This window comes from Galendromus occidentalis, unplaced genomic scaffold, assembly GCF_000255335.2.
Source record: "Galendromus occidentalis unplaced genomic scaffold, Mocc_1.1 scf7180000075388, whole genome shotgun sequence".
Classification (NCBI taxonomy): domain Eukaryota; kingdom Metazoa; phylum Arthropoda; class Arachnida; order Mesostigmata; family Phytoseiidae; genus Galendromus; species Galendromus occidentalis.
The window spans coordinates 416015-423398 of NW_003803378.1; the positions used below are offsets into that span (position 1 = coordinate 416015).

The 7384-nt window shown below is 52.4% G+C and overlaps 1 long non-coding RNA gene across 1 annotated transcript; it reads left to right on the top strand.

The window, feature by feature from the left end:
- The first annotated feature begins 2395 nt into the window (after positions 1-2395).
- Positions 2396-4464, top strand: LOC100903724 (uncharacterized). The gene is made up of 2 exons (XR_001951192.2): positions 2396-2598; positions 4203-4464. It is a non-coding gene; the product is annotated as an uncharacterized LOC100903724 (long non-coding RNA).
- The last annotated feature ends 2920 nt before the right edge of the window (positions 4465-7384 follow it).

The window sequence follows — 7384 nt, forward strand, 5'->3', positions numbered from 1 at the left end:
TGACTCGGCCGACAGTTTCGGCGATCACGGCGACAGCAGCGACGACCCACCTCTAACGCTGCGCTGCTGAAAAGCCAAGGATCAGTCCGCCCTTACGATCTGGCGGGCGCATATGATCGCTAGCATGCCAGCCTCCCGAACTTCGTGAAAAGGGAGTACGACGACAGAGAAGATTCACGACCACAGAAAACAGAACGAATGTGACATCCCGCGTCAGGAGGGTATCCCAACGTGTTGGGATCGATGCATGGTGTAGACGCGAGCGGATCCGCAGTTTTTTTTGTCATTCCCAGTCTCGTTCTAGGTCCCGGCTCTTCACTCATCCACCGGTCCGAGCTTGGCGAGTACGGGGGATGGGATCATCAGACTCGGCAGATGTTCAAGGATCAAGGCATGAGTTCTTTGAGCCCTCGTCCTCACGTCGTTAACGCGCCGAAGCGAGTTCTTGACGCTAGGCGGATATAAGGTATCGACTTCTCCGGAATAAATCCAAAGACGAGGCTTCGCTAACGAATCGCCCTCGGCGAACGGGTGGGTCCGGCTCATCGTTGGCGGACTTCTTCGGTTCACGATTAGCGCAGACGCAGAAATAAAATCTTCTCACCGGCAGTCTGGCTAACTTACTTAGCGAAACGCTGAAAGCATCGGTTCAAGATGTGAAACAGCACTGGACTCGGTCGTGGGCGCCTCGGGCGCCGTCGCATCCCAGCAACAAATTGAGACGTTTGAGAGATCGGTCCCGATAGGTGCTATCCATGTTATCCGTGCGGAATCTACATCCCTCAGCCCGGAAATCGTGTCGGAGCGACGTACTTACTCCCATCCTCACCAAGGAAGGGTTTCTGGCTGCAGCGATGTCAGGAGCGAACTCTTTCTGAAGCTTCGAAAACCTGGCCGGTGGAGCTCGTTTCGAGATGAAGTTATGCCGGAAAGGAGCCGCGCGGTTGGACGCGTGTGGGAGTCCCAAAAGCTCCATTATGACGGCATTTTGTGTCTGCGACCGAGCGTACAGTTGAAGGGTGAAATCCTGATCCGATCAATAGGGTTGCTTGCCAGCCTGTCTGCTTGCCGTCAAGCGGGGAAGGCAAAAGCTCGATTTTTCTTGCTTTGACTTGCTTCACTTCTTCCTCAGCGGCTTGTGCTCCTGCTACTTTTTTCCCTCCTGCATCCCTCTCGTCGCTTCGGATGCCCAAAAAAAACGGAAGATGGAAAAGGAGAGAGCGACCGAACGGGCTGACGGTCGAGAGGAGAAAGCCTGGATTAGAAAAAGAAAAAAGCCGACAGCCGAGCAGGGAGAATGATTTCCTCCAGGAGGTACTCTCCTCTCGTTCTTGGTTTTCATCCTTTTTGCCAAGTTGCTGATTCAGACGCTATTCTTGTTTCGTTCCTCTTTTATTTCTCCGATTTGCCACGACGCGTTGTTCCTCCTTCTACGTTCGCGTCTATCGGAACTCGAGATATCCGCTGCAGCCCATGCCTCTCGTGCCCGAATACCGAATACGAGGTCGAAGGTTGCGAAGATTCATGCTTTGCGAACGATACCTACATTGAATCGAGTCTGCTTTCTTTAAAATTTCACGTGATGTGATCTCTGTACACCTCAACTGAATAATTCCCGCGGGAGCAGGAGCTCCGGCCTTCAGTGAGCTTTCCGGAGGCAGCAGGTTTGGCGTCGGTGACGTCTGGCCGCTTGGAAGAATCAATAGGGGAGATGAGGCCCCATCAGAGCGGGATGAGGAGCGGCGTATTCGGCTCAGATGATAAGATCCCAGAGAGGATGCTCCAGGGTAACAAAGTAGACTCCGCCCGGCTGAAGTACTTCCGGGGAAACGACACGGGGCCTCCACGGGCCTGGAATCGAGAAGATGGAGAGTTCCCGAGGAAGGATAGCGGGATCAATCTGATTCTGATTCACGGAACGCTTCTCCGAGAGTCGAGGACACGAGAGATTCCCTGAGCTATATCTTGCCTTGGGCTGATAGGATGACGTTGTTTCCCCGTATTTTCAGATTCAATAGAGCATGGAAGCAGGACCTCGAACTTTATAAATCCCGGAAGGGGGGAAGCGAGATTCGAGAGGAAGGGCGGGGGGACGCTGTCAGAGCGAGGCTCGATTGGATATTAATGAATAGTTGATGAATAGAAATCCGAACATCTGTAGCGAATTTCCGAGCGAAAGACACGTCATGCAATCGAAAGCCCCGTAGCTCGATTTTTCCCTTTGAGTCGATCGAGAATTCGATTTCCGGTGCCTACTCCAATGTCATCTCATCCTTTAAGTTCTACCGCTTTGAAGTTGGGATCATCCGATTGACGTGGCTGGCCGGAACTGGGAATCGGTCGTTGGACGGACTCTCAAGCTATATAAGCTCACGCACAGGATCTCACAGGATCACTTGGTGTCCTGAACGTCTTGAGATGAACGCCCGATTCCTCATCGTTGCCGCAGGCCTCGTGGCCCTGGTGCTCTTGGCCCAGACGATGCCAACTGAAGCTCAGATTACGTTCAGCAAGAGTTGGCAAGCCGGCAAACGCGCTCTCGACGATTGTGCCCAACGAGACCTCCAGGTCATCAACCGTATCAAGCAGATGATAGTGGTGAGTATTGAATCCGTACCCAGCAACTCACTCCGACCTAGGTGATCTCTCGCTCTTCATCGCGCACCGCTGGTTGTAAGGGACTGCTCTCTACTCGAACCAAACGCTCTTATCGGTCCGGATGGAGGGGGTCTCGGGAAATCATCCCGTAGATTTCCTTCTAAGACCACGAGTGCACCGAGAGGACAGATCTTGGTGTTCCGCAGTATTCCCGGATTAGAAATTCTCTCAGACCGGGAACTTGCGGGCTTCGCGCGTTTTGTTCGACAAGCTCGACGGTCTTTATAAGCATCCCAGATCCAGAGATCGACTCCTTGTCTCGGGCAGGATGTATTCACGTGAATCGTCGTCATGAACCGCGGTCCGATTCGGTGATCTCCCACATCGGTGGGTTGATGGTTTACTTGATGTGACAAGTGTGATAATGTCGACCCAAAACTGCCCGAAACGGACTTATGAGCCCCCGCATCGCCATAGATCATAGGAAGGAAGCAAATTGACTCCGATTCCGATGCGGATCGAGCCATCCCCAGGGAAATGGAGAGGAACAAAACTAACCGGAACGGGAAGTAGCTCATGCGAGCTTCGGTACAGCAAAGAAAAAGGGGAGTCTGGTTGACCCGACATCCCAGAAGCTCGCGAGTATGCTCCATCCAGGCGATTCGATTGCGTTCCTCATTTTTGCGGTGTATCTACATGTGCGCCCGGTCCAAACGAAATGAGTTTTGAGGAGGAATTCGAATGGGGATTAATGATAACCGGTCTCTATTGGATGGAGCGAGCCTCGATCGAGGAGGTCATTGTCATGAAACTCTATCGTTCCGCGAGCCTCGAACGCGAGCGATCGAGTTCGGGCGCGCAACTCTACCCAGGCGTCCGGGAAACAAGAGCGATAGCGACGGGTCTGTTCGGACTCGGCAGACCCCGGACGGGGGAGCCAAGCTACTTCCAAGAGAACGGAGAATAGAGAGAGAGCTGGGAGTTCTCGATGCTGACGTGCGGTACGTTCAATGTTCATCGTCCCGCTCAGCCCCGAGGCTGTTTGCGCAGAGCTCTGTTGAGTGTGTTCAGTGCTGGCAGCTGTGGGTCCTGTCAGGACAGGTCGGCTCGGATGTTGCACAAGGGATGGCCTCTTCCCATCTCTCGGTGTGAATAATTAAAGTGCACAGCGTTCCAAAAGTAGACACACATTTGCCTGTCCGACCATTGTTGCGAGTTCCGGAAGTCGCGACAAGTCGGTGGAACTTTGAATCTCAAAGTTCAGTTTGTCTCTTATATGCAGGATGAGCCGCGGAGAGACTGCGATCTCAGATCACTCTAGATGGTGCCGAGCTTCTCTCTGTACTGATGGACGCATTCCTCCCAATCTAGACTTGGGAGCGGAGTTGCTGATGAATGTGACTCAGCCCATACCAAGAGAGATCACGCCGATAACGAGTCTCCACCACGTTCCGCCCGATCGACTCGATCGCGTGAAGAGTATTATACGAGAAATCGAAAAATCACTTCATATCAGCATAAACGATTATTGATTCCCTACTGACATTTTTCCCGCGAGACTGCGACAGAAAGGCGTTGACACCTATGTCCTGTTTAATTCGCAGAAGGAAGCCATGAACTTGATCCAGTGTCGAGGAGAGCCGCTTGTCGAGTAGGAGCCGCAGCAGGAGAGGCAGCTTGGGAACGTTAGGATGCAGACGCAGCAGGTTCCTGGAGGAGCTGCCAGCGTAGTTCCTTCATTGGAAGGAAGGACTCTCGACAAAAATTAGAATCGAGCCTCATCTTTCTCTGACGTTTGAGGAGTCATATATTGAAAGTCCCGGAGCGGTGGCCACGTGCTGAGTCGACTCAATAAAACATTCGTCAGATTCGAAACTTCTTCATTTCTCGAATAGGGAGCGGTGAAGCTCGAAACAGTGCCCTGGTGACTCTTCTACTCCGGGGACATCCAGGGAAAATGCGGAGTCTGCCCCGTCTCGTCGTCGTCTCTCAAGTGCAGTAAGCTCAATAGAAGCTCTGTGTACGATCCCTGCGGAGTTTTCGACCCCAGTGCCTCACTTACTCAAGTAGCACTTCCGCAGTGCTTACGAATTTTTTGAGCGCTGGACGCCACCGTGAAAAATAGGTGAGGACAACCCGTCAGCTGGTGGCTCATTCGGCAATACAGGAATTATTCTCAGTGATCGGAAACCATAGGGACTCGACGGTGGTCCGGAGCTCGTTCCTTTGCTCGTATCATCTCTCTCCGAAGCTCTCGATTTCGGCAATCCCTCCAAGAGCTATAATAAATTTTCACTTGTCGATGAAGGAGTCCGCATTCCAGCGGCGATTAGAGGTTGCCATCCACAAGCGCTCGCTCCTGACTACTCGGATTGCTCGTTCCTAGGCGGAAACTTCTGTAATAGACAACGGGAGCGAGTCAACGCTTCTCGGCGGCTGCGGCAAGGCCCCAAGGCTTGTCGTTGTCACGTTCCAATACTCTCTCCTCTGAAGCCATCCATTCGGAGCTGCATATGCTTTCGGCGGTTTTCCTAAGAGCTCATCGCGGGAGGAGACCTATGACGTAAAATTTCCTCATGGGTCCTGTAGAGAATCAGAGCACCCGGTACAGGGTCCCCTCTCACGTGGTGAGCTACTGGATGGCAGTCCGATGATATCAACCGCAAAATCGTAGAATTCCCGTGAACGCCTGCTTTCCAAGTTCGTTATCGATGCTCCCAGCCTTCGCTTTAATAGAAAACGTACCTATGCGGCGTCGCCGACGAGAATCGCTGTCACGTCCGGGGCGTCCGAAGCGCCGAGGACGCCAGTGCGAGACGAGAAGATGAACTTTTTATGAAAAGTTTACCACGACAGGAAGGTCGAAAAGCTTATCATTGCTCCACCATGGTGGTCTGAAAGGTGTTCTGTTGGCTATCAGTATCTGTTCGAGCCTGCCCGACCGGGCCCAACTCGACAGTGCCTCCCCATTCGAGCTCGCAAGAACGAGAGAGATAGAGAGCGCTCCTCGGAATCCTTGCATCGCGGTCTCGATGGAAGGGCGGAGAAACTCACCGAACCTAACTCTTTACTTGTTTGCGAGCCGGCAAACTCCGAGTCTCACTGGTCGTTTGCTCTCAGTGGCCATGATAGTTTCTACAGCGGTCGAGTGCAATTATTATTATTATGGCAATGACAAAATATCTCAAAAGCTATCAGAGCCATCGGGAGCATTGAGTAGCGAGACGAGAGAGGCGGGAAAAGGAAGATACTCGCATTCTTCTCAGATAAAGGGGGGTCCGATGCTTAGCTTAGAGAGTCTTCCCGTCGCCTTCCTCTTTCAGAATTACTCCGAACATTCCGCATTCAGTGGGTCAAGCACACCGGCAGCGACTTTCTCGTTTTCGACCCAAAATCTTGAGAGGAGCCTTCATGGAAGATCCGGCGCGCCTGGAGGACTGTAGAGGTTCTGTAGAAGCATGGTTCGCTGGAGACGCTCCCGAGAAGACAAGATCTGATTTCGATGGGCGGAGTCTTGCGCGGAGAGACAAAGGCACGAGAGCTAGACCGTGTTGTTTCAGTCGCTGCGAACGGGGGCGGAAGCGGAGGCTCATCTGTGTTGGATTGGAGAGTCGGTTCTATCCCAGTATTTATTCAGCTGTCATCGTCACGTCTCCTCGGACTACACGCCCGAAAACTCACTGGGACATTATCCAAGAACTTTTTCGCGAGCATGGGACCTGATCTACGGAATCCCCATGTGACCCGAAAAAAAACCTCCTGACCAGAACAGAGTCGACAGAATCGCCTTTAATGCATCAACATGAGGGCGAGGAGGACAAATGAGAGAATTTTTTTTCGAAACCCGATTAGATCCTCAAGTCCCGCTTCTGGCGCCCTCGACCGTGAAGCATCCGCTTTCGGCTCGGAGCCGGTCGGTCGCGAACAAAAAGGAACTTCAAGAAGTTCTCTTTCGAGTCATCCGAAATTCGACTGAATCATGATCAAGCAGGATGTATCACGAATCTCTGCGGCGAATCATGTAACTGTTCACTGGTCGTGTCTCCGCACAAACTCAGTCTTTATTTAGCGACTACTGCCTCCTCAATGACAAGTACCGCAACGCCAGGCTTGAGCACCGATTCCTATCCCTTGGAGCGCACGGCGTCACTTCTGACTTTCGGGTCGGACGCGGATGAACTCGATACTCGGCGTAACGATGTTCTCTGCTCCTCTCGTAATGTGAGTCGGCGGTCGGTTCCCCCTTGCCTCCCCTAGTTGTCTGTCCGGCCGTCTGCCGAGGGTTTCGTTCCCGAATTTCAGCCATTTCAAGTGATCCCACGGCTCGTATTCGTCGTACCGGAACAGTCGTACCTCAATCAACAACCCCGACCTTGATGCGTCGCAAAGACGAGAACGAAAGTCCGCAGCAATTTGACATGAACGGAGAAATACGAAACTCGAGTTTTTATCATCTGTCCATCCACAGAAGTCTTTCATCTTCTCTCCGCTCATTGTCCGCGCAGAATATTTTCGAGTGGGACATTTTCCAAAAGAAGCATCGATTTGGAAGGAGTAGCTGGAACCGAGGAGTATTTGAGTGCAATCGATGGCGTGCTCCCGAGAACACCGATGTTCGTCCGCTGCGAGGGGAATTCCAAGCGAACCTACATGAAAAAACTTCAGGGAGATTGCCTGGGCGATGGGGTTGAAACACCAGGGGACTTCAGCGGAGGGTATCCCGGATAGCCGAAAGTAGCATTTCCGTATAATCCAGACCTCATCACGGGGGCTGCAACAGTGAAAT